The 26,020-nt window shown below is 44.0% G+C and overlaps 1 long non-coding RNA gene across 2 annotated transcripts; it reads left to right on the plus strand.

Annotated features, from left to right (window-relative positions):
• Nucleotides 1-909: 909 nt before the first annotated feature.
• On the plus strand, nucleotides 910-24,024 carry LOC125643162 (uncharacterized). 2 transcript variants are annotated; one of them, XR_012670113.1, is made up of 4 exons: nucleotides 910-1,198; nucleotides 9,473-9,565; nucleotides 19,608-19,743; nucleotides 22,096-24,024. It is a non-coding gene; the product is annotated as an uncharacterized LOC125643162 (long non-coding RNA). The 2 variants fall into 2 exon arrangements; XR_007358610.2 differs by lacking the exon at nucleotides 19,608-19,743.
• Nucleotides 24,025-26,020: the final 1,996 nt, after the last annotated feature.

A 26,020-nucleotide genomic window follows, 5' to 3' on the forward strand; every position in this document is an offset into this window, starting at 1 on the left:
AGAATCTTTACCCTCTGTCTGCTGGAAAAGGAAATTAATGAACTCCATTGACATCTAAAACTTCCCAGACTGTTTGTAAATCTATTTATTATAAATGTCTTGTTGAAACATATTCACATAAAGCAGATTTAATATTGAAAGCACTGTTCTGTTTTTCTCTAGTTCTCCCAAAAAAGTGTATCAGAGAACACGTTATCTAAACATTAATTCACTTTGAGTAGACTGTGATTAACTGCTAATTTCAGGGCCAATTGGGCATGGAAGGTAATCATATAATTTAGACTGCTTAACCTATGTATCTACAATCTGGACTTTATAACAAATAATTAGCTTCCATTCACTCTGTGGTCTTTAAATCCACAGCATTCCTTCTTATTTATTTATATATAATTTGGAAAGGACATACTCTCATCTTTTTTTGACTGGTATAACTCCAGACAGGAGAACGGAGTATAAAGAAGAAGTTAAGACAGTAACATAATGTATCTCTTTAGGCTGTTTACAAGAACATAAGTTACATGCTTAGCTATTTTTTCCCCTCCGAAGTATATTTCACAGATTTCAAGTGCGAACAATAATAAATTCAATAAAAGGGTTTTATTTGTTCAACTTTTTTTCATGGTCACTTCTCTGCATTTTATCATCACTCTCAAAATGAGAAATGCACATTTTTAAAGTGCATTGCCGGGGGGAGGGGAGATTGTGCTTTTTTCTATGCAATCCTTGCTTTTTTACGATTCATTAAACCTTTTATTCCCCCCGCCCGCCCCCCCCATGTGTAATTGGACCCCTCTCATTTACATGCATGAGGGATGCATAATTCTGAGAGAGGCACAATCGGCCAAAAAAAAGGGGAGCCAGCACTTGGGTTGAGCTACCAGATAGTCATATAGCCGAGGAAAACTTTGCAAGAACAAGCTGCGTAACATTGCAGTCCCAGAGTAGCACCAACTTATTGCAGCTCTAACAAGGCCAGTTCTGGGGCCCTTAGTAATAAATGGTCTGGGCTCTAGATAGAAAAAACTCACCCTAGACACACAAACAGTTCCTATTTTTCAATTTTGTTTCTCGTATCATAAAAACTGGCACTGACTTGACTTACAGTGGGACATCAGTCTTTTCTTTTAAAATGTATTTATTTATGAACTGAAAACCTACAAGAAAGACTGCACTGTCTTTGAGATGGCCGAATGCTCTGGTAAGGCTTTGCTTGTCTGTCTGAGAGCCTTTATTCAATTGGTTTCAGCAACTGATTAATTAGTGAATTAGTACCTTCCAGCAGACTAGTGGTGTTATGCAATTTTCATGGCCAAAATGGTGAAATCTTGAATCTAGTCCTAAAATTTTAAAAAGGGGACAAACACCATGATTTTTATCTCTGCCTTTTATAAAGACTGCATATAACTATTTGTTAAGGTGCCTAGTCTGAACTTTTCTTGTAAGAGAGCGTTACACTTAACAGCCTCGTTTCTTCCTTTGCATACTGATATAATTCCAGAGGGTGAAATATATTTCAATTAGCTTTCTACTTAATTAATTTCCATTCAGAAAATCACTTTGTATAAATGATATGAACTGTTTCTGATCTCACTCACTCACATGAGTTTAACTCAACTGGGCCAGATCCTCAGTTGATATAAATGGGTGTAGCTTCAAGAAAGTCAATTTACATCAGCTGAGAATCTGGCCTGTTGACTTCCATGAATAATTCCTGATTTACGCCAATACTATGGAGATCAGAACAAATGCTAGAAAATGAATAGCAAAATGATTTTTTAAGCTGATTTGACTGTTGCCTTTCGTTTATAATGCAATAAAAAAACTTGTCTGCATATTTTCAGGGTAAACATAAAAAGAGTTACTACAACATGCAATTCAAGTTAGTAAATAAGTCAATAATACACCCCCCTCGCTAGTGTGTTTTACAAGTTTTTAAGAAATGGAACTTTATGCATTTAAAAAATTGGTAATTTTCAAATCTAACGAGGAAAAAACACAAATGTGATATTGTTTTATAGAATAATATGTGAGGCTTTACTCATTGTTACAACCAGTCCTTATTTTAGTTGGGTGGAGGGCGGTGGGTGGGTGGGGGTGTTTCCTTTTATTCCTAGATAAATTAGTTAAATATGTGATGGTAGAAAAAACCAAATATCTTCTTAAAATGAAAATACATTCTTAAAATGTAGCAGCTAATACTTGTTTTTTATGTTGCTGCTGCTGAGAGTGGCAAACTGAAATAATTTTAGGACTGAAAACAAAAAAATACGAAGCAATATTTCCTCTAAGCTCCTTCTGTGATTTTATATACTTGCAAAAATTTTTTAGGTTTCAAATGCTTTTAAAAAGTTGAAGTAACTGACGAAAGTCTTTGTAAAGTATAGCTGCACTTATGTATTTAGATGTCATTTCAAATAAGGTTTTGATTTTAAACCTTAACATTCCTTGTTTTTAATCTGACGACAATCCCTATATATTAGTTGCACTCGCCTATAATTGTACGAACTAAATAACACAAAACTGGATACACGTCCCTATAGGCTGGTAAATGGGGAGGACTGAAAGCAAAAGTAAACACTAACCTTACAAAATAAAAGAAGTTAAAAGATAAGTGTTAAGGACCTTTTTCTTTTTGGAGAATAAAACAAGATTTAGTAGCTTTCCACTTAATTTAAATGAAAAGAATCACTACCTTACATATTGCACTGATAATGTAATGGAGAGAGAAAACAAAAAAGTCTTTGTAGCAGTGACACCTCCTATAGTTGTTGTGAAGAAACTTTTCCCCTTGGTATCTGCTAACAAATTCTAATTAATGCTGCACATTCCTCCACTGAAATCATCTGATGCATAACAAGGGGGAAAAGAGAGAGGGGGAAAAAAGAAGAAATTCTCAGTGCTCATGATTGCCCTGTTAGAATTATGGGAGTGAAGGTCTGGGCCTCCTAACTTACTGTCTATTAAAGCGGAGCTTTGAAAGAGAACTGCAACCTACAAAAGCTGTCAATCTTCCTTGCCCCTAAAGTCTGGGTTCACATGGATTCAAGTGACAGCCCTCCTCCCCCGCGCACAATACATCAATCTGTCTCTCCCACAAGCACCCACAGCCTATTGTGCAGGCCGCAGGTGCCTATTATAGCACCCATGGCTGCCTCCCACAGCTCCGCCCCTGAGAAACAGGAACTCCAGACAATAGGGCCCTGTGGGAAGATGGGAGGTGGCTGTTTTGAGGGGTAGCAGACAGATGGTAAAGGGTGCTGGGGGGTAAGGTATTTTCAAAACAACTGCCCAAGATTTTAACTTTCTCCACTTGCCTTCATTTCAGTCAGGGGCTGCTCTAAACAGAGCTACGCACCTGCCAATAAGCATAGCTGGGTTTTATTATTTAGTTGTTTATGTATGAAACGCTTGGCTCCCCGGGTATTCACAGGTTCCCCCAAAGTTGCAGATAGAATCACATTAGTGGAGAATATTGCTTTTCAAAAGTTCTTCCCTGTGACAAACCCCTTTGGTGGATAAGTAGGCACTGGTGCGGTGGTGTCTGTAAAGAGTCCTGTGGAGACTTTCCTCCCAGTCACGGGCAAATTCTGTAGCCAGGGGTAAAGAGGATCTGTAGGTGATACAGTGTTTTGGCAGTACATATCACTAAATGCTGCTAAAGAAAATGGGCTTTGGTGAACATCGGTTTCCTGGCATTCCTAAAGGTAATCAGCGTTAACCGTCTAATACTCAGCTTTGACTGAAACTCGGCACTGATCTAGGACTCTGCCACAGACTTCCTGTGTGACCACGGGCAAATCCCTTAATATCTCCGTGCCTCTCTCGGTGACTCATTTCCCCACTTTCTTTCTCCCACACGTTGTGTGGCTTGTCTAGTTAGACTGTACATTTTTGTGGGGAATGTGTTTGTACAGCTCGACGCACAGCGGGACCCCTGGAAGGGCCTCCAGGTGCTGCCTTAATACAGATAAATAATAATGATGGTGAAGAAGAAGGAAATCATAGACCTCCGAGTCATGATGGAAGTGTTTGGGTGCTCATCTCTTCCACGGGTTTCCGGTCCTTTCTGTCCCATTTATTTCCCTCCACCCTGTTAATTGGAGGGGAGTATTTATACCCATAGGAAGAATGGGCAGATCTCATTGTATTTAAAGGGGACTTGCAAAGGGGGAAAATGAGTTTTGGCCGTTTGCTGCTTATAGAAATCCGAGGGCTGAAAAGTTTTTGTTATTTGCTGGGAGATTTATGCTAGAAACTCAGGTCTTGTCTATCCTGGAAGGTCCAAAGGGCGAGGGGAAAACCAGGTTATGATGCCAGAGAAACCATGTCAATAAAAGCTGAGCAGGGAGGTGATACTTGTTCAGACTACTTAAAATACTGTGTGGCATTTGTTGTTAACCCCTTTTCTACTGCAGTGCTTGGGAGAACAGATCTCTTTGATAAGGATCGCCCCCTCCTTCAATGAATGGCTAAGGAAGAACTCAATCCACCCCGGATTCATCCCGGGAGATCTCTTACAAAACCAGAGGCGACAACACTTGTATTTCTAAAGTAAAAACAAGCAGAAACAAAATCTTTTTTGGGGGCTGGGGGCGGGGAACATGAGCCTTTCAGTCCTCTTTATACCATACATCAGAAAAAGTCAGAAAAGGGCACAAGCCCACTTTTTAAAAATCTCCTGTGTTGGTCTCCTTTTAAAGAGGAAGGTTGTTTTGAAGATCCTGTGTTATTCCCTCCCTCCGCACCCCCCGTTGGACCGATTCAAAGTCACCGGTTTCACCGGTTAAAGTCAGCACCAGTGAAATGATATTGTTGGTGGGTTCATCTCAGTCCTTCAATGTGTAACTTTATTCTTGTGGTTTTGGTTTTTTTGTTAATGTGGTATTGAACGACAGTCAGAGATCAGAGTGCTGAGTTTGCTCGTTTTCACATAAACATGACAATAATATCTTTAGGTGAAGGCAGGATAAACGTGTCCAGATCCCCTGGAGAAGCCGAGTGAGTTCCGCTTTGCTAGTCAAAAAACGGTAAGTTTCAGGTTTCCCTTCAGATGTGCATTTTAGAAAGGCAGACAGGGACTGGGGCTGACAGAAACAACCTTATACGACAGTCCAACGCGGCAGAGTGGTCCTATTGGCAAAGCTGTTTGGACCCAGCTAATTTAAATAAAGAGAAATCTCTAATACAGGACGACAACTGTGTTGCCTGAAGCTGTCTGATCTTTTTTTTTAAAGAAGGTTTGGTATTTTTATTTTCTTTTCCTTTAAACTAAACAAGCACCCACACACCAGCTCTGAGCACCCCACCAATAACTTTAAATGACAAAATCAAATGCCAGTTTCAATCAGCCATCCTTTCTACCAAACAGCAGCTCTAAATAATCCATGTTCACAGCCCAACACGTTGCCCAATAAGTCTATTTCCCCAAATTGTCGTTCATGACAAAGCAAAACAACTTGCCCTGCAGCATGCCCTGAACAACAGCAAATCTGACCTATTTCAGACCAGACCTGAGACAGAGCAAATTAGAAGTTTCTGTTACTTTTAAAACCTTCCCAAGGTCACAAACATACTGTACAAATGACCTTTCTGAACCGTAAAGGCTGGATCCAACTGCCATGTAAGTTGGCAGGAGTCTTCCATTGACTACAGGATTTGCACCAATAGTTTGAATCAGTTGAAAAAATGTAACTCCACAGACACAAATGTGGAAGGCAGATTTTTAAATGTTATCAAGCATGCAAGGGAGGAATGTGAATAATTCATTTTAGTCTAGTTTTACAAATTTTTAACTGTCCGGTTTCAGAGAGAGAAAATTCTTGTGTGATCAATATTTTTCATATATATACATAAGTGTGTGTTGAAGGTTTTCATTTCTATCAGTACAAGACAGATTTTATTTTGTGTCTCCAGGGTATTGGCAGGAAACTTGTAAGCACCATCTGCCATTCTAGTTACATCACAAGTTTGAAGTCTAGCTGTTTCATTAGATACTGGGTTGCTGATGGATGATCAGCTTAGCAGCTCTGGCCAAGAGCATGGTTTTTCATTTGTGCCTGGCAAGAAGAGTTCAACCTTTCCTTTTAGAGGTGGACTTTATCCATGCAGTGCCACCTCAATATTAAATTAGCGTACTATGTGAGTCAAAAATGACTTGGTTTACTTGAAGAATGTGAACAATTTGGTCACCCCCTCCGATGTGTTGCACAGTGAGTGCCTTACACTAGTGCTCCAAAATCTGCACTGGCTGCCAACAAGTTGCCTCATGGAATTCAAGGGTTTGTTTTAGAGGCTGGTTCCCCAAGAGACCATCTCCCTTTTCTTGCATATTGGCAATCAGTGGAGCCCTGTTGCTGTACAAGGTTGCTGATAGGAAGTGGATAACGAAGGGTCCTTGAAGCTTTGGATAGCCCAACTTTTCTTTTTGGTATGTAAGGAAGGGAAGTGGGACAATGGATTAGAAATACTGGAAATATTGTTGTTAATTGGCAGGCTGGTTTCATTGTTGATGTCTAGTTACTTCTAAAGTATATTGAAAGTTCAAATTTTTGTATTAAATATTGTTAATTTTAATTTCTGTGAAACATCTAGGGCTTGATCCAAATCCTATTGAAGTCAATGGAAAGACTCCAATTCACTTCAGTGGCCTTTGGACCAGGTCCTTACTATATGAGGCAGTTGCTATCAAAACACAAGCAATAAATAAAACCAGGGCCTCTCTACAAAGTGCATCTCTGCCTTGTGTGACTAAATATGGAACACTGCATACAAATTCTAAAACGATTCAGTACAATCGCTAATGACAACAAATAAAGACAACAGTCCCAAAGTGTCTTACTAGCTTAAACTGTTCTAGCTAAGAGTACGTCTACACTTAAAATGCTACAGTGACACAGCTACAGACACTACCTACGCTGATGGGAGGGGTTCTCCCATGGGCGTAGTTCATCCACCTCCCTGAGAGGTGGTAACTAGGTCAATGGAAGAATTTTTCTATCGACCTAGCACTGTTAAACTGGGGAAGGGGGGGTTAGATTGGCATAACTACAGCTCTCAAGGATGTCAATTTTCCACACTCTGAGAGACACAGTTATGCTGATGTAAATTTGCGGTGTAGGCCAGCTCTAGATATAGTTCGCAGTAAGGAAATTTGGAATTTAATTGTGGTAGTGATTCATTAACCATATATTCAATTATTGCACTGTATTTGCAGACATTTATGATAGGCATTAATTACTTGTATTATAATCACATTCTAATGTTCATTAATGATAAACAGTGTGTATTAATATCACTCAGACAAGAACTAAAGATTAAGGTGGAAATCTATTTGATGTAATGGCCATTAGTCAATTCAGAGTGATGCTTGGGAGCCTAATATGAATTGAGACAGTCAATATTTCATCAGGCAGATTCTCCCATCTTCTTGTGAAAAGTTCTTTATTTTTAAAAAAAAAAAGTTCCTTGATTAAAAATGCACATTTTAAAAAAATGCATTTTAAATGGTACTGTATTATTCTATTGAAATATATGGGGCCAAATTCAGGCCTGATCTAACCACACTCCCGTTAGTAGAATTGAGGGCTTGTATCAATGCTGACTTTGGCCAGTGTCTCAAAGCTAACATGTTTAATGCATACAAAATATTTAGCTCCGGTATCTTTTTTAAACCCAGCAATAAGAAAGGATGTGTAGGTGGTTGAGAATTCTCTCTTGATTGCAACGGACCGGCTGGAGTACTTACCTGTTAAGTCCTGATTAATGTTAATAAGATCCCACAATGGTCGCACACCATGTGCAGTATAGTGAAATACACCAGCTGCATGAAAAGTTTTGTTCACACTCTTCAGTGGCTAAACCATCAGCTTGCTCCCAGCACAGACATCGGTTTCCCTCCTTGACATCACTTTGCAATGGCTTTGTTTAGAATGCAGAAGAAGTGTTAGATTGGCAGCCCTGGGTACTGAAATCCTCTCATAATCTAAAGAGTAGATACAGTCAATGGTGCTGGAACTAGGGATGCTGGGCATGCTGCTACACTCCCTTGATTGAAGTAGTAACAAAAAATACAAAATACATGGTTTCCATCATCAGCACCCCCACTATGAAAATTGGTCCAGCATCCCTGGATACAGTTCAGCATGGGCAAAGGTCCCCCAAACTTCCCCACCATTGATGTCCCTTCATCTTGAACTGAACAGTCACTTCTTCGGGGTGAGGGCAGCAGAAGATAAGTCATTTCCCATGTCCATCCATTGCTTGTCCTCTCTACTGAAGGGTGCTAATCATCACTAGCTGCAGTTACCCTAGAGATTACAGTAGAGGCATCAGCATTCTCATCACACACAAAAATCAAAACAAGGTTAGTTGAGGAGATTGAGCCAGTAGAGGCAGCCAGCCTGGAAGCCAAAAGAAGAGGACCATCTCCATCCAGCAGGGATGGCTTCCAGGGATGGACGAGTGGTCAGAGCCAAGGGTGTTCTTCAGCTGTTGGTAGCTCCTTGTCTGAAACATCCGGTTTTGCAAGACGAGCAGCCACCAGCACCAGGGGCAGAAATTGTGTTTCTCGAAATACCAGTTGACTGGCAAGGAAGAGCATTAATAAAAATTGTGGATTATGTTTGTCACCCCAAAGAATATGTTACTTGAAGGAATTAATTAATTGACTGAAATGAATGGGAGGTGTGCAGTATTTGTCCTGTGTCTGGTTTTGGTGTCCTTGTTAGCTACATTAATATATTATATTTCTTGTATTGTCTTGGAAAGTAGGTAAGCAGAAGTTCAGACTGGAGAAGTTGAACAAGTGCAGTTAGTCATATAACTGCTGTAACTTTCTCACCAGAGAAGTTCTCTCATCTTGTGGCTGGCACTTGAAAAACCTCTAACGTGCTCGTGCCTGATCTAATGCCCATTGAAGGCCATAAGAGGAGCCTGAAGAAGTTTGTTGATTTTAATGGGGGTTGAACCAGACCCCAGATGCTAACTTAGTTATTTAATTTAGTTAAACACAAAGGGAGGTAGGGGTCCAACTTATTTCTTTACTGTTTGTTTCTCTTGTTTATAAATATTGTTCAATAATTATAGCTCAAATTGTGAGGGTGCTGGCAGCACAGTGGCAAATTTGGAGAAAGGCGGCAAAATAAATTTGTGTAGAATTGCACACACTTTTTTTTTTTTTTTTTGCAGGGGTGTGGGGGGGGGGGAGAACAAAATTCATACGCGAGCTCCACTTTCCCCACAATACAAACCCCAGATATTTCCCACAATTTAGATGGTGCTATTTGATGCGGTTCACCTGGAGAAGTGACTCCAACCCAATCGAAAAAGCCAGTGTAACCTGCTGTCTCTGATTACGGAACATTCTTTTCTGAGCCTGTGTTCTTGGTGATACTTGGGGACAACTGCCCTCATACTTAAGCTCATCTGCCATGTGTTCTTGTCAGCTCCAATATATCCTTTTCCCTTTTTTAAGGGCTTCAGATGGGATACAGCAAAGCTGATCTATGCCTGCTACTGCAGTAGATCTACGTGTGACTTTTCAGCAAGCTAAACTGCTAAATTGAAGGTAACCTGTCTCATTTAACTATTCTAAAGGAGTCACTAGTGGCTAGCCCCTGTTCTAGCAGTATTCTACACTTGCTACTAATTAGAACAGTTAGTCTTGTCTTTTGTGTTTTTGGCCAATTGTCAGAATCATGTTGTAATGTTATGGCTTTGTATCCATATGTTTTAATAATATGTTGCTGGCCATGGTGGGCAGCTGTGATAATGAGAAGGAAACATATTTTCTACCTGTCTGGTTTTAGATTTGTGCTTGATTTGGGCTCTAGCAAGTTCTTCATTGTTTCATATTCTCTGTGTGTATATAAAGTCTGCTGCAGTTTCCACGGTAAACATCTGATGAAGTGAGCTGTAGCTCACGAAAGCTCATGCTCAAATAAATTGGTTCGTCTCTAAGGTGCCACAAGTACTCCTTTTCTTTTTGCGAATACAGACTAACACGGCTGTTCCTCTGAAACCATTCTTCAAACATTGTTAATGGTGGAGCGCCATCTGCTGTATCCTTGGTTATCTGGATGAGATATTTTTCCCGACTGTCTGGAGTAGAATTAGAATATGCTTAAAATTAAATGAACCCATTTGCAGTTACTGAATTCCAGGTAATATTTTCCATTGTACTAAATGGCTGGGGCCAATTTAATGCCCCCCTTTGTATGTGACTGGTGTACAGTTTGCCCCATGGATAGCAACATTTACAAATAGTAAGATGAGAGGAGTAGCAGTAGCAAAACATGATTTCCCCCTGGAAATCAATCATAGTGTGAAACCACTGAGATCAGAATGGGCACTAGAGGTCATTAGCTGGGAGCTGATTGTCAGTGTTGTCATCTTCTCTTGTAAGTTCTGATTCTCCTCTTCCATAATGTCAGTTTTACACAGGGCAACTTAATGGACTTAGTCCTGATGTACGGTAGCATGAAATCACAATCAGGTCGACAAGCTTTGGGTTTAGTTTCAGAGTAACAGCCGTGTTAGTCTGTATTCACAAAAAGAAAAGGAGTACTTGTGGCACCTTAGAGACTAACCAATTTATTGCTAGCTTAGCTCACGAAAGCTTATGCTCAAATAAATTGGTTAGTCTCTAAGGTGCCACAAGTACTCCTTTTCTTTTTGGGCTTAGTGTGGACTTTCTACAAGTCTCAGTAACTCTAGGAAACCTTCCAAACTGGGAAACAGCTCCCCCTGGTGCTCTCCTTCACATCTTTCAGTTTCCTACTAATTCCAAGTTGCACTTACTTGTTTGCAGATCCTATCATTTAAAGAACAAAATATGCTGCTTATCTGTGTTGTGTGTGCAATACACTTATTCCACAATTCACATCAATCTGGGTGAAAGTCATTCAGTTCACTTTGTTCTCTAGGCCTGGGTGATAGAACACATATTTGATCTGATGTTTTTTACTTTCATATAACAAAGGCTTCAGTCCTGCAGTCCTCCTCCAAGTAAAACACCCACCTTAGACAGTGCCTGAAAATGCCTGCAAGATGAGGCTCAAAGCCTTTTTTTGAGGCATCTTAAGCAACAGGATTACCGTATCCAAATTAAAGAGATGCTGTCAGTTTAGGTTAGGCTGGAAATATTGGACCAGGAAGTCTTTGGACTGCAGAATTGATCCCTTATGTTTAGGAAAAGGGGGTTTACACAACTTAAGAGGAATGATCCCCAGATCCTTTTTTAAAATATATGAAAATATGTTGGGGGAATGTAACCATTCTCCTTGCAACATGGCTCATATAGAGCATGAGAAAAGGAAAGTGAAACAAGCCAGTGAAACTGTCCAGGCCAGCTTTGTTGTTTCAGCTGAATGAAATGCCAAAAGGAAACTGACTGCATAAATGGCAAGAAGTGTATTAGATTTACACAATTATAAAAAGGCTAATTTAGTGCCCATCTTTAAAAAAGGGAAGAAGGAGGATCCTGGGAACTACAGGCCAGTCAGCCTCACCTCAGTCCCTGGAAAAATCATGGAGCAGGTCCTCAAGGAATCAATTCTGAAGCACTTAGAGGAGAGGAAAGTGATCAGGAACAGTCAGCATGGATTCACCAAGGGCAAGTCATGCCTGACTAATCTAATTGCCTTCTGTGATGAGATAACTGGCTCTGTGGATGAAGGGAGAGCAGTGGACGTATTGTTTCTTGACTTTAGCAAAGCTTTTGACATGGTCTCCCACAGTATTCTTGTCAGCAAGTTAAAGAAGTATGGGCTGGATGAATGGACTATAAGGTGGATAGAAAGCTGGCTAGATTGTTGGGCTCAACGGGTAGTGATCAATGGCTCCATGTCTAGTTGGCAGCCGATATCAAGTGGAGTGCCCCAAGGGTTGGTCCTGGGGCCGGTTTTGTTCAATATCTTCATAAATGATCTGGAGGATGGTGTGGATTGCACCCTCAGCAAGTTTGCAGATGACGCTAAACTGGGAGGAGAGGTTAATACGCTGGAGGGTAGGGATAGGATACAGAGGGACCTAGACAAATTGGAGGATTGGGCTAAAAGTAATCTGATGAAGTTCAACAAGGACAAGTGCAGAGTCCTGCACTTAGGACGGAAGAATCCCATGCACCGCTACAGACTAGGGACCGAATGGCTCGGCAGCAGTTCTGCAGAAAAGGACCTAGGGGTTACAGTGGACAAGAAGCTGGATATGAGTCAACAGTGTGCCCTTGTTGCCAAGAAGGCGAATGGCATTTTGGGATGTATAAGTAGGGGCATAGCGAGCAGATCGAGGGATGTGACCGTTCCCCTCTATTCAACATTGGTGAGGCCTCATCTGGAGTACTGTGTCCAGTTTTGGGCCCCACACTACAAGAAGGATGTGGAAAAATTGGAAAGAGTCCAGCGGAGGGGAACAAAAATGATTAGGGGACTGGAACACATGAATTATGAGGAGATGCTGAGGGAACTGGGAATGTTTAGTCTGCGGAAGAGAAGAATGAGGGGGGATTTGATAGCTGCTTTCAACTACCTGAAAGGGGGTTCCAAAGAGGACGGCTCTAGACTGTTCTCAGTGGTAGCTGATAACAGAACAAGGAGTAATGGTCTCAAGTTGCAGTGGGGGAGATTTAGGTTGGATATTAGGAAAAACTTTTTCACTATGAGGGTGGTGAAACACTGGAATGCGTTACCTAGGGAGGTGGTGGAATCTCCTTCCTTAGAAGTTTTTAAGGTCAGGCTTGACAAAGCCCTGGCTGGGATGATTTAATTGGGGATCGGTCCTGCTTTGAGCAGGGGGTTGGACTAGATGACCTCCTGAGGTCCCTTCCAACCCTGATATTCTATGATTGCATTTTTCATACTCGACTTGTCTAAAATTAGTGACAGAGGAAAGGAAATCAAATAAATGTCAAAACCCAGAAACCTTGGGCTACATCCTCAGCTGATATAAACTGATGCAATTCGGCCCATCAAGAAGCCAACGCTGATTTATTTTAGCTGAGGATCTGACCGTTGTTTCAAAAGCATCATGGTTGCTAAGTGACAACCACACACATACCATATCCGTAAACTATTATATTCAGTTTTCTTGAAGATTACGCTCGGCTTTGATGGAATTTAGGAAACGATAGGGATATAGTGGGGGCGGGTGAAGTGTGTGTGGAAATGTTGGGGGACTGATGGATTTTAGAGGATGGCTGGTTGCATGGCAATGACACAGTCTGTGCTTGGTTCAGGGGGACTTGATCAGAACGACTCTACAGAAAGTCTATAATTTAGGTCTGGATTGTACTCATGAGATGCACATGCTGTGTCGCCCTCTGTGTGCAGCTCTCCTGTGCAGAAGTAGGGAGTCTGCTGTCTTGAAGCACTTTCCCTCCCTTCTTAGTCTCTGGATTTGTTACTTTCCTGGAATTGGAGCTCTCACACAGTCACTATTAGTTTTTGCTTTTTGTTGAAAGACACAGGGCTCCAGCTGCACGTGCATCTTCTAGAGATGAGGAATCTGTTGTGGGTTCAGTACCAGGTACAGTGGAGTGGAGAGCACAGCAGTCATCACTGGTGGAATGATCACCTTTGGTGACACAGTTCCAAAGATGAAACACAAATTCGTGGATCCACAGATGGTTCCATTAGTTAATGTTTTCTGCAGAGCACGGAATCTGTGTGCCACTGTGATCTCCCATGGTGTTTTCATCTTCCGAGGGCTCTTTTGAGCACAGTCTTCTGCAGGCAGCTGATTACTGTAAACCTGCTGTGTTTGGCATGATTTCCTCAGTATGCCTATGGCAAAGAACAGTGTTTACAGGTTAGGGGAAGCAGGAGGAAGCCAACAGATAATCATTTAATGCTGATAGCAATGTTTGCTAAGGACAGTCTCCTTCCCTATCAAACTTTCCCACTCCTGGGTTATGGTTTTTTAAGGGGGCACGTTTATGGGTTGGGGGTGTTCTGGGAACTAGTGTCTTAAACGATTTTTGCAACTAGGAAGCCATGTAGTTCTTTGTGCTAGGGGAGACGAGAGTGTTTTGCCTCTTTACATCCAGACGGGTCACGTTGCGTTGCATGTAGTGTTGCATACTTGTGGTGCCAGAAGGACTGCAAAAGTGAGGGGGCCAAGCAGATAAAACATTTCAAAAACAGACTACATCCAAGCCATTTAGGACTATCACCATTATGGAACAGTGACTAAAAAGAGAGTGATGGAAAGACAGGAAGTCACAATGCAATCAATTTAAAATGGTTTTATAGGGGCTGGGTTTTTTTTCCTAATTATTACTACCTAGCTTAACACTTGAAGGGGAATATTAAAACACCTGAATACTTTCAGAGATATCACATGGAAATAATCTCTGATCATTGCACAAAGCTACAGTTTTAGTTTCAGCTGCAATGTTAATAGGATACAGAGGCTTATGCTTTGCTCAAGGGACAGATCATGAAGTTTTTACTTAGACTGTCACTTGATGTGAATGGGTGTTTTACCTGAGTAAGGAATGAGTGGAAATCCACAGAGACCCCTAGGATTTGACCCATGGATCTCAATATATGGGCTGATGGAAGTGGAGATGGCAGCGGAATAGCATGTGTCCCTTGGAAAGTTAGGACCAAGGGAGAAGCAATGGAATGAGGATGGGGTCTAGAAGTCTAGGCCCCAAAGTTGGAGGAAAATGCCCTATGAAGTATATTTGGTTTCTTACTTGAACCTTTATAAAGTGCCAGCTATACCTATATATAAGGATCCCTCCCACCTATTCATGTTGATCTTCTAAGACCAATTCATTTTATCCTGGTGCTTCACACCTTGTGCTCATCGAGCATAAATGTCCATGAGGCAACATCCTGCTATGGTGACGTGTTAACTCCACAGATATTTGGGGAACTGTTAATATCTGGCAGGCCCAGGGTACAGGGTGCAGAAGAGCCCCCCTCAAATACAAACCATCCACATTTGGATGGCTGATAACACTAGACACAGCAGAGAGTCATTTGGAGGTTCTGGGTTTTTCTGGAGCAGTTCAGGGCTCTCTAGAACAAGCCCTACTGGAAGATGCCACTTCCTTATTTTATCCCGTGACACAAAAAAAAGTGGCAATAGAAATAGTCTCTCCCTCCCACCACCTATTTAAATGCAGGGTAAGGTTGGCACTTGCCAACATGCCTGCAAAGGGGAGTGAGGAAGCTAGAACTCCCCTTTAGTGTCCTGTACTCCCCACATTGCAGGTCACAGCATAAGCAGGAGAGCAGCCTCCGCGGGGCTACTGCTCCCTGTCCTAGGCAGAAGGGCAGGGGCAAAGGATGAGCATAGCCCTGGGCTTCACTTTGCAATGTGCCAGCCAGCATAGCTGAACTGACAAGGAAGGAGGAGTAAAGGGCTGGCAGAGATTACTGCCCCCTAGTAAAAGGGGAGAAAGAAGCAGGGACTGAACGGTGACTCTCCAAATCACAATTCACGCCCTGGGCTGCTCCTGGGAGAGCACAGCTAGACGCTGCCTTGACTCACAACACTGTCGCAATCGAGCCCTGACTTTGGGATTTCATCTGTCTTTGTTGATCTTTTATTGTCTGCCTCGGGTCTTATGCCTGCAGGAGACTGTGGGTGCCTTTCAGAGGTCACTGCTCTAAGTGGATAGTGGACAAATTTCCTACCCGCTTCCCTTCTTTCACTCATGTAGTTTTGTATTCCCACATATATACACACACTCTGCCCCTTGACGGGTGTGACAATCAGAAATGGTGACAGTGCAACTTGGAAACTATCACAGTCACAAGTGTATCAGAAAAGTAAAACAGAAAAATGAAAACTGGAGAGATCCGGCTCATAAAAGTTTCATGATTTTTATAGCACAATCAAGCGCTTGGTTGAAGAAAGGGACATCACAAACAACAAAAATAAGTGTAATATGCTATAAATCGTTTCATTGGTTTCTTTTTCTTAAAAAAAATAAGCTACTAAACAAAGGCAGTGTTTGAAGTAACAAAAATCAAACTGTTTATAAAAGCAAATGAATGATCGTGTATCTTCATATTGGATCCCCTCCCACCCCACAGCCCTGTTGTCCTGGAGATCCTGCCCCTTCTCAACCAGCCCAACCCTCCTGGAGCTCCTGCCTCCTCCCACCCCACCGTCCAGGAGCCCCTAACTCCCCCACCCACCATTCTGACTATCTTGGAGCTCTTGCCATTCCCCTTCCATACCAGTCCTACCAGCCCAGAGCCCCTTCCCCCACAACAGCCCGACCACCTGGGAGCCCCTGCCTCCCCTCCCCCACACAGCCCAATTTGTCCCAGAGGCCCTCTCCCTGCCCACCTCCCATCCCCTCCCAGCCCACCCAGCCCAGAACCCCTGTCTTGTGGAAAGGGCAGTTCTGACCAATCACACGTACTGATAAATAATTCTTCCCTCATGGCTTCAATGATGTTAAAATACCCTAGTGCCCCTGCCAATGATTCTTAAAATTATAGGGCTTCCATTGAGTGCAGTGAGCATTTTCCAAGAGTAAAGAATGAGTAAGCAGTGCAGAAACTGGCTCAAATAAAAATAAGGTATAATATAATAGCAAATACCTCCTTCCCCCTATTCTCTGTCTGTGTTGTCTAGTTAGACTGTAAAGGGCAGGAACTGTCTTTTACTCTGTGCACCTAGCACAATGGGGGTCCAATTCATGGGCGGGGGGGGTGTCTCTGAGTCTTCTTGGAATACGAATTAGCAATAATCAGAAATAGATCATTTCCCTCCTGTATTAACATATATGTAAAACTAACTAACTATAGAATTTTGTAGACAGAAAAAAATGAATGAAAAGCAATAAACATATATATATATATATATATATATATATATATATTTGTTATGCTAAAGCTAGTATTGGAGTGTTTTTTGTTTTACTTTTGAGATGTTGAATTTATTAATATCTCCAATTATTTGCTCCCAGGCACATCCAGGGTTTGGGCCTGCATGAGGAGATTATGCTGTCAGAATGTCTGTAAGAATACTAGGGATGTCATAAGAGGTTAACAGTGACATTAAGACGGTGGCAGTACACAGTCAGCATGGGTACAGTACATGGATAAACAAGTATGGCTGTTTATTCCATCATCTTTCTCCTGCTCTCCATCTTAATTTCTGGTTGCGGAACAGCCAACAAAAGACAAACTCCTTCGGAAGGTACAGTGCTCAGTGAACCTTATAACCACAGGCTGAGGTCAGGCAGACACAGCATCGTCTTTAGAGCAGAGTCTGCTAACCCCTTTTTTAAAGATGAGACATCGTTTGATGTCACTGTCCGTAACGATATGATAAAGACAGAGCAAAATGTTCTAGGCCAGGTTGAAAGCTGGCAATTAGGTGGCTAAACTCAGCAAGGGGCAAAAGTAATGGCAACAGAATTATGAATTTAGAGCACATGTGACATTTAAACTAAGGTTGTACATTTCATCCCACTGGAGTCATGATAATATTCGAAGATTCTCAGAACCTCAGTCCATTTGACATCCAGGTACTTGATGTTTAAAACTGTGTCTTTAAAATGTTTTAGGACCGGTTCCGTCCAGGGGTGAGTGAATCTCAAATGGTCCCTTGAATAAGGCTCACAGAAGATGAAAACTTTTCTGGATTTATAAAAATTATTCTCTCTTTGCACCTTCTATTATTCTTCGTCCCACCTACTCATCCTTCTCGTTCACAATTTCCTTTCTTCACACTACAACTATCCTCTCCCTGAACTCCAGGGAGTCTCAAACATTTGGTGGTATCTCACTCGTGTTTTATATCTGCCACTGTCTGTCCTGGGAGATGTCTGGCTGCTGACTGCAGAATAGATTACTCCACAGCTTCCTAAATTTATGGGTGATCCTCAATTATCATCTTACCTTGGGTCTTGCAGAAACTCAAAATTACTTTAGAAGAAAAAGATTGAACCAGAAGAGACTGTCAGGCCTATAAGACATGAAGCTTCAGCAATGGCTTAGTGGCCTGTTTGTATCTGGGGAGAATGAAGGAGCCGGTGTGTCCTTGAAGGGCACCATAGTGCTGGCTGAAAAGTTTCCATCAAAACTGTTTTTTGACATTAAATTGGGTTTTCGACTAATTTGTCTGTCAGCTAAACAACAAAAGAATGCCCAGTATTGAAATATTTTGGCCAGAAAAAAAATAAAATTTTCCAATTTGGAAATGCTGTTGCAGTGTCTTATGGGAGTTGTAGTCGTATCCACTCAGTATACTCCACCCCTGAACATAGCCATCATATGAACAACATACCCTCATATCTCAATGTCTGTACTTTGACCCGTTATCCTTGTACCCCCAGTTGGGGATATTGCAGATTATGTATTCCCTATGCCATCCGATTTTAAACCAAACTTTGCACCCCTTGATAATCTGTACGTTATTCCCTGATAACCAGAAACTTCTACGCTTGAAGTCTGTGCCGTTCAAATGTTTTTAATCATCATCTTAATAAAATTTTTACACCTGCCTCATGCTTCCATTCTCCTCTATGGACTGGGCTTCCCCTCTCTCGGTGCACCATGGCCAGGGACGCCTCTCTCCAAAAGGGGAGACCAGGTTGCATTACGGCAGATGTAGTCCGTTCAGGGAGCCTGGCCTATAGAGGAGAACAGGAGGTTGAGACACTAGAACTATAACTCCCAGGAGTCACCACAGCAACATTTCCAAATCAAAATATTTCAGGTTTTGAATTTCCATTAACAATGCATCTTCCATCCAGCGCTACTGTTTAGCACCCACAAAAGAGAATGGGTGCAACATACAAGGCACAAAGGACCGAATGAAAAGCTAGACGAGCAGGCACCAATTGACAGCTTCCAACCCCTCTGATTGGGTTTGCCCTCTAAACAGACAGTTATGTCTGCCATTCACCCAGTGTTTGGGGCAATCATCATCCCGCAGCTCTTCAGGGCTTTGCATGCGCCTCTCCAGCACTCTGCGTGTTCCTCTGTAACGTTTGTAGATTTAATTAGTGCTTCACTGGCTCGCCCTGTCGCTGCGGCAGATCAACATAGACCACAGACCATCAGATGGGCAGGCTGTGTAGTGAGCAGTGCAGCGTGTGGTGGAGAAATTCAGCAGTGGGATAGAAGCAGCTGGAAGGGAAAAGAGCCCTAGGGATTCCTCCACACTCCCAGCATCAGCCCTAAAGGGTAAGATGATGGAGGGAGAAGGAGAAATGCCTCCCCGTGCCCTGTGGGGGAGAAAGACAGGAAAGAGCATCCCACTTTGAGAAATGTGAAAGGCAGGGAGGTGAAACCCTCTCGGTCTCCCCTGCTAGGAGGGGAGGTTAGAGAGACAGGAGACCCACACTAGAGAGGCCAGGGTATAGAGGAGAGGGTCTGAATGAACCAGACAGGTGGACCTTTCATTGCGAACATTGCACTGTCCTTATGGTGGTGGACCCCCCGGGAAGCCATTCATTGCCAGTGTGACCCTTTGGCGCCTCATGTTTAAGGAGCACTGGGTGCAGCCATTGAAGCCCATGACACTGGATTTGTTCCCATACAGTCAGGCAGGCCACTGATCGGGGGCCACATCAGTGGAGACAACGGTACATTTACCTTGTTTTAGCTCATGCTTTCTTGAAAAAAATGTTCTAGGAAAAGAATCCCAGGAGAGTCAGAAGCTTAAGCAAGACCTAATAATCGCTGCAATGAGTGTTTTCTTGATAATCTCCCTCCTCCTCATTCTGGGCTGCAGTTTCCTTCATTACAAACTGGTGACAAAAGACAACACGTAAGTTTTACAACATTCTGTAACCTCCACTCCACTGCATGGCGCATGCTTTCTGTCTTGGGAACCTGGGTCCTTCGGGCAGGGTTCGGACGGACCCTGCTCGTGGATCTGTTTACAGCACTGGATGTAATTAATTAGGGGGTTCTTTTTCTGGTGCTTTTCGGCATGGTGCTTCCAGGTCTCACTGAGGCCCTCACCCTATCACTGAGCATACTTTTAACATGTTTTATGGCTTCACCATGCTCAAAGGAGTCAATGAGCCAATTTGTGCGTGTGTATTAAATTATAGAAAAGGTTAGTAGCACTGCTTATTATTAAGGTTGAATGACACTTCCCATTATAAGACCCTGTTTTCAGTTGTTTATAACGTTACTAAACTTTACCCATTCAGGCTGAAGTGTGACACGATGGGTGTCTGCCTTGGACTAGATTTTTCTGAGACCAGTGCAGCCTTTTCTGAGAAGGAGGCTTGTGAAAAATATGTTGTTTGCCCAGGCTAAAAAAAAAGAATCAGATGAGCTTTTCTTTGAATAGCTCTAGTGCCCCCATGCTTTGAAGCAGAGATCTGACATTTGGCTCTCTGTGTCAGAGACATGCCTTTTGCCGTCCTCGTGAAAAGCTACCCAAATATGGGCAAGTTATAAGGCTGTGAGAAATTGCAGATTGCAACATGCTCTTTAGAGAGTCTTGATTTGAGCAGTTACATCTCTGAAGATTCCTTCTCTGCTGAGCATGCTCAAGCCTCGTCCTGGGCCATCCCCACACAGCAATTGAACATGTTCCCTCAGGGTTACAGGGGCGAAGACTTTTCTTATGGCTGCTTTGGGCTGGAGTAGGGCTGGGAAGTTGTCTGATTCAAATGCAGCAGAGACAAAAGCTGGAGGAGAGGGAGGGAAAGGAGTAGATTGGGACAAGGAGTGTCGGACTGGAGGTGGAGAGAGAGACTGGGACTGGGCTAGGCGAGGAGACTGGGACTGGAAGTGGGAGGAAAGTGGGAGAGGACTGGTTGCCGGTTGGCTCTGGGGGACAACTGATATCAGATGAGGAGCTGGGGGACGGGTAAACTGGGACTGGCTGGACAAAAAGACAGGAACAAGGAGCCATAGGTGGAAGAGCCTGGAGCCAGAAGCTGGAGAGGGAGTAGGAAGAGACTGTGATTGGCTAAAGAGCTTGGGGAGGGAGAATAGGACTGGGAACTAGTGGGGGGCAGGAGAAACATATCAGATGAGGAGCAGGGAGGGAGACTGGGACTAGCAGTGCAAGGAGATTGGGAACAAGGAGTCAGGGCAGGCAGATGGGGAACTGGGACTGGCTGGCAAGGAGACTGGGACTGGATGTGGGGAATGGGTGAGACTGGAACTTGGACAGTGAGCCTGGAGACGGAGACTGGTTAAAGGGACTGGGCTGAGAAGCCTGAGAAGCGGAGATTGAGACTGGGTAGGCATGGAGAATAGAACTGGGACAAGGAACCAGCTGTGGGAAGGAGACAGGATGGGGACAGGTTGTAGGGGATGGGTCAGAAGAGTCACAAGAGCACTGTCCTTTCCAGAGCTTGGATTGGAACCCGAGATTCTGGAGTCCTGCCATTCCTCTACTGTCAGCAAATAGCTGTGAAACCTGCTGGCAAAGTGTTTCTCTCCTCTCCCGCTAGTGCTGGTCCACATAGAGCACAACCTACTACTGCTATCAATTGCTTCATTAGCTCAAGTGGCAGGTCTGTGCGGTGTTCCACACAGGTTCCAACCTTGCCAGTAACCTATGTGGGTGTTAATATGATCCCCCACATTTGAAAATGGACACCCAAGTTTGAAAATGCTGACGTAGCTGTCAATAGCATCACTGGGGAGTCTGCGAGTAATTTGAATGGCCCCCAGATTAGGTGGGCATCCTCTTCCTTGGCAAGTCAGGCAAGGTTTCCCCTAGCCTGGATCAGGTTAGTGATGCAGAAGGCAGTTTGTGCCCAAAGATTTTGGGACCCGTCATCCTCTCTTGGCCACTTTCTGTCTGGGGACAGTGTGGAGGGCCAGAATGACCTCTTTAGGAGCTGTGTCTGAGCCCAGACGGTGTATGCATGGGGAGGGGAAAGGCGTGAGAGCTTAAATTATTGAAGGTTTACTCAAAGTTTATAGCTCCACTCCTGCCTGGCTCTGCCCACATTCTCCCAGTTCTTTATGCAGCTTCCCTCATTAGTAAAGATAAACTGTTGTTGCTAGGATGAGATGACTCTTCCTGTTTGATTCCTGTCTGGCATACTCTCTTGGTCTCTCAAGGTCAATGAAGTGGTGGTGGGGGGGGCGGGGGGGGTGGGAAGGGGGTTCAGCTTGAAATCAAATAGGTCTATTTTTTTTGTAGGACTTTGAAGAAAGAAGTGAAATCTATTGCCATCAAGTCTCACTTGCATCACATTGAAACAAGGATTGTCCTGTCTCCTTCCCAGGCTATGCAATTAGCTGCCTCCCAACAGAGGAGCTCCCAAGGAACCTCTCTCATACAAACATCACCGATTTATAAACAGCCTGGCGATGTGCTACCATTACGACCAGCCTCCAATGAATCTGCTATCAGTTTTGCATACACTGACCCTGGCGCTGTTTTCTCAGCAGCAAGGAGCCATACTCCAGAAAGCTTTCTTTCTACCCTCTCAAAGTCAGGAAGCCTTTTTTCTATGGAACAACACGATCTCTTTTATGGGTCTTCCAGAAGTTCTTCCAGAGGGTCCATGGGCAATCCCGAATACAAATACGAAGATGGAGAAGGAAGCGGTGATTCTGGGAGCACCATTTTTGTCCCATTCACAGCAATGTGACAGACGATCTACCTTTTACCAGACGTTAATGATATTCCATGTGTATCCCTCTGATGCACTGTCTCTTTTAATGAAAAATTTAAATAGGAAAAAAAAGTACACAACTGAGTATTTTCTGAGCTATGTGTGAATGGAAGCCCACACAAAGAATTGCATCCCATCAATATCTTCAATCTTTAAAATATGGAGATCTCCTTTGGAAGTGAACTTACTCCAGTCTTTCCCCAATCATAGTAAGGACTACAGGACCTAATGAACCAAGCTCTTTCCACAGTGAACAGGTGGGCTGTACAAACTGACCGTCCAATGTCAGTTTCCAAGAGTACTTCAAATATTAGACTGGGATAAGAGGTTAACAATGAGACTGATCAGTTGTAGCTGTTATTTAAAGTCATGCAAGAAGAATAAAATCACTGAATAAGAGACAAAGTTTTCTTAATGACATGGAAAAAACCCATGAATGTTCCATTGCTCATCTGTGGACCTCCATCCAAACAAATCCCAAATTAGCAAAGGACCTGCTGTCAAATGGTTTTCAAGAGGCCCTTCCCCAAGAGATGGGACTTGTTTTAAAAACTGCCTTCAGTGTTAGGGATGTAATTAATAGAGAGTGCAAGTGCTAGAAATTAAGGGGCTGATCTTCAGTGCCAAAAGCAACAACTCCCAATGAGTTGGGTGTCTAACTGCTGGCCTTTATGCCTTTGAAAACGTCCCCCTAAATGTCTAGCTATTAGATTGGCCACACAGGGTAGGTGGCTAGACATTTAACTATTAGCAAATTGTGCCCACCATTTTTTTGCATTTGTAGTGAATTCTTGCTCTGTTGCAATTATTCAGGATTCCCTATCTGAAATTTGAGCAATGTGGATTAGTTGATCACATATGTGTTGGGCGAGGGAAGGATGAGGAGCAGTTCTCCTTTCCACATTCATCTTGTGGGAGCTATTGCTTGAAAGCCTGATTATTATACGGATAGTCCCTCTCTCCATCCCAATTCCTGAACCACTTCCTTGTCTCAGCCTACCCTATTATGCCTGGGCCCTATGAAATACACTGTCCCAGGCCTCAGAAACCCTCTTGTTCCAAGGCTCTCCGAGCTCCCCTGCTGCTGACCCTGTTGCCCTGAACCAGGTGCCCAAACTTGCTGATTCACCCCAGCTGAGGATCTCACCCACAGAGCACATCTCCTCTCCTTTCCTTGTGCAAGTTATTCTGTAGTGTGGGAGAGGGTGGGAGGGATAGGTGTTCTGTAGCACAGTTTGCTCTTCCAGGGCTGGCCTTAGGGGTGGGCCTCCCGGGCAACCGCCCAGAGGTGCCATGGTCAAGGGGGCGTCATGCAGCAGCGCAGAGGTGAGCATTGCCGGCGTAGAATTAGAAACTGCTCCCGGCTGGCTGGGGAGCGTCGTGTGGGGGGTGCCCAGATTTCTCCCTGCTCCTCCCTCACAGTGGAGGAACATGAGGGGGGTCAGCGATGACATACAGATACTGCTCTCCCCCACCCCCACATTCCTCTGTGCTCCCCTAGGGGGCTGTGAGGGGGAAGCGAGGAGCAACACCATGCGCTCCGTGCATCCAGGTCACTTTCCCCACCTGGGTTGTGCTGTGAGGTGAGCATCAGGAGCTGCTGTTCTCCTGCCCTCCCCTTACGCAGCCCAGGTCGGGAAGTGACCTGAATGCAGGGAGTCCTGATTTCGCTCCTCGCTCCCCCCTCACAGCCCCCTAGCGTTCAAGGGGGGAGCGAGCAGCTGCTCCACGCATCCAGCTCCATGTGGGTGCAGGAAGGGGTGCAGGGGAAAAGGGGGGGGGGTGGTAACCACGCTTTTGTGGGTAAGATGACGATGACCATGTCAACAAATACCAGCTTTCCCCTTCTGTGACGTGGAATGGCTGGGGGAGAGGCTATGAGGTAGCAGCATGGGGTGTGTTCCCTGAAAGCAGGCTACCGCTAAAGGAGCTTTTGCTGCATCTGGAATTCGTGTGCAGTTTGACAAGAGTTTCCTGTAGCAGGGTCCATTCACCTGAATGGAATGTTAGAGCCTAGAGCCAGAACATCTCAGCATTTGCTGGAGGGATCTGGTACATGTTCCCTATACTTTGTGGTTGGCATTTAATGGGTTGTAGGTTGGATTTCAAAGTCAACCACATCTGTTATGGATTAGGAAGAATGGGAAGTGTTTGTACTGGATTTTACCTGCAAACACAAATGGTCTGACCTGATTGTTTAGGCTGCCGTCTGTGAAACAGGGAAAAGCAGGCCCCCTTCTTGAAATCAGTGGGGCTACTTGCAGAGTAAGGTTTTACTCCCCGCATATAAGGGAGTGTGGTGGGGCAGCTGCCCCACACGGGCAGGAGAAGGGTTAAGGCAGCCTCGGAGAGACTGCACAGAACCCAGCCAATCAGGAAAGGGCTCATTGGGAGAGCCAATCAAGAGAAGGCTTGCTGGAGCAGCCCATATATAAAGGGCTGCTCAGCAGAGCGAAGGTAATCTCTCCCTGGAGGGCAAGGGGGAAGGAATGTCTGCTGAGGAGTACTGGAGATGCTGCAGAGCTGGGCAGGGTAGCGGAGCAATAGGGGAGCTCTTGGCTGACGATGGCCAGACAGGCCATGAAGCAAAGGCAGGGAAGGTGCTAGGACTATGGGGGAAGTGGCCCAGGGGAAGTAGGCAGCAGGCATAGGAGGAGGGGCAGTAAGTGGTTGGCAGTTATAGGGTCCCTGAGGTGGGACCCAGAGTAGTGGGTGGGTCTGGGTCTCCCCCTCCCCGCTTTACCCAAGCTTGCTAATGAGGAGAGTGGCCTAAATCCAGGCTGCAGTTTTCCCCTGAAGCCAGGGGCTAGATCAGAGACTGCAGTTGACCGCTGAGGCAAGTGGAAGGACTGAGGCCTGCCTTTACCCTGAAAAGAGGGAGATGGTGGGCTGGGGCACAGAGCTGGTGGGCTGTGTCCCGAAGAGGGCGCCGCAGTCTGAGAGCGATGCAGGTCCAGATGGTGGAGAGAGTGGAAGTAATGGCAAGCAAGGTGCCCTGGTGGCCCAAAAGAGCTAATTCCCAGCACAACCAGCAGGAGGCGCCACAGCGGTGCATCTGCACTGCTACAGGGAGGAGCTGGGAAACTGGTATGGAGTAAGGAGGGGGCAAGGGAGATGACAGACGCAGTCAGGAGGGAAGCCTGGACAGAGTGCAGCCTGCAGTCTACATATTATGTTCTCTGCAGCCCTTATTGCGATGATCAAAGCACTGGTCCTTGTATCAAGATTGGCAGGAGAGGTACTCCAGCTCTTTTGTAACCTATAAGCAGAATTTCTGTTTTGTCTTTCATGTTTTGTTTTGTTTTTGTAAATTACCTAGGTTTTCTCCACCTCACCCTCTTCCTTGCAAAAAGCCTGTGTTGACCTAATGGTGAGAGTCATTGTACAAAGTATCTCACAGGTCAGACATTGCTTAAATGTTTCCACTTATGTTATTTGAAGCCATTA

This window comes from Caretta caretta, chromosome 9 (genome assembly GCF_965140235.1).
Source record: "Caretta caretta isolate rCarCar2 chromosome 9, rCarCar1.hap1, whole genome shotgun sequence".
Classification (NCBI taxonomy): domain Eukaryota; kingdom Metazoa; phylum Chordata; order Testudines; family Cheloniidae; genus Caretta; species Caretta caretta.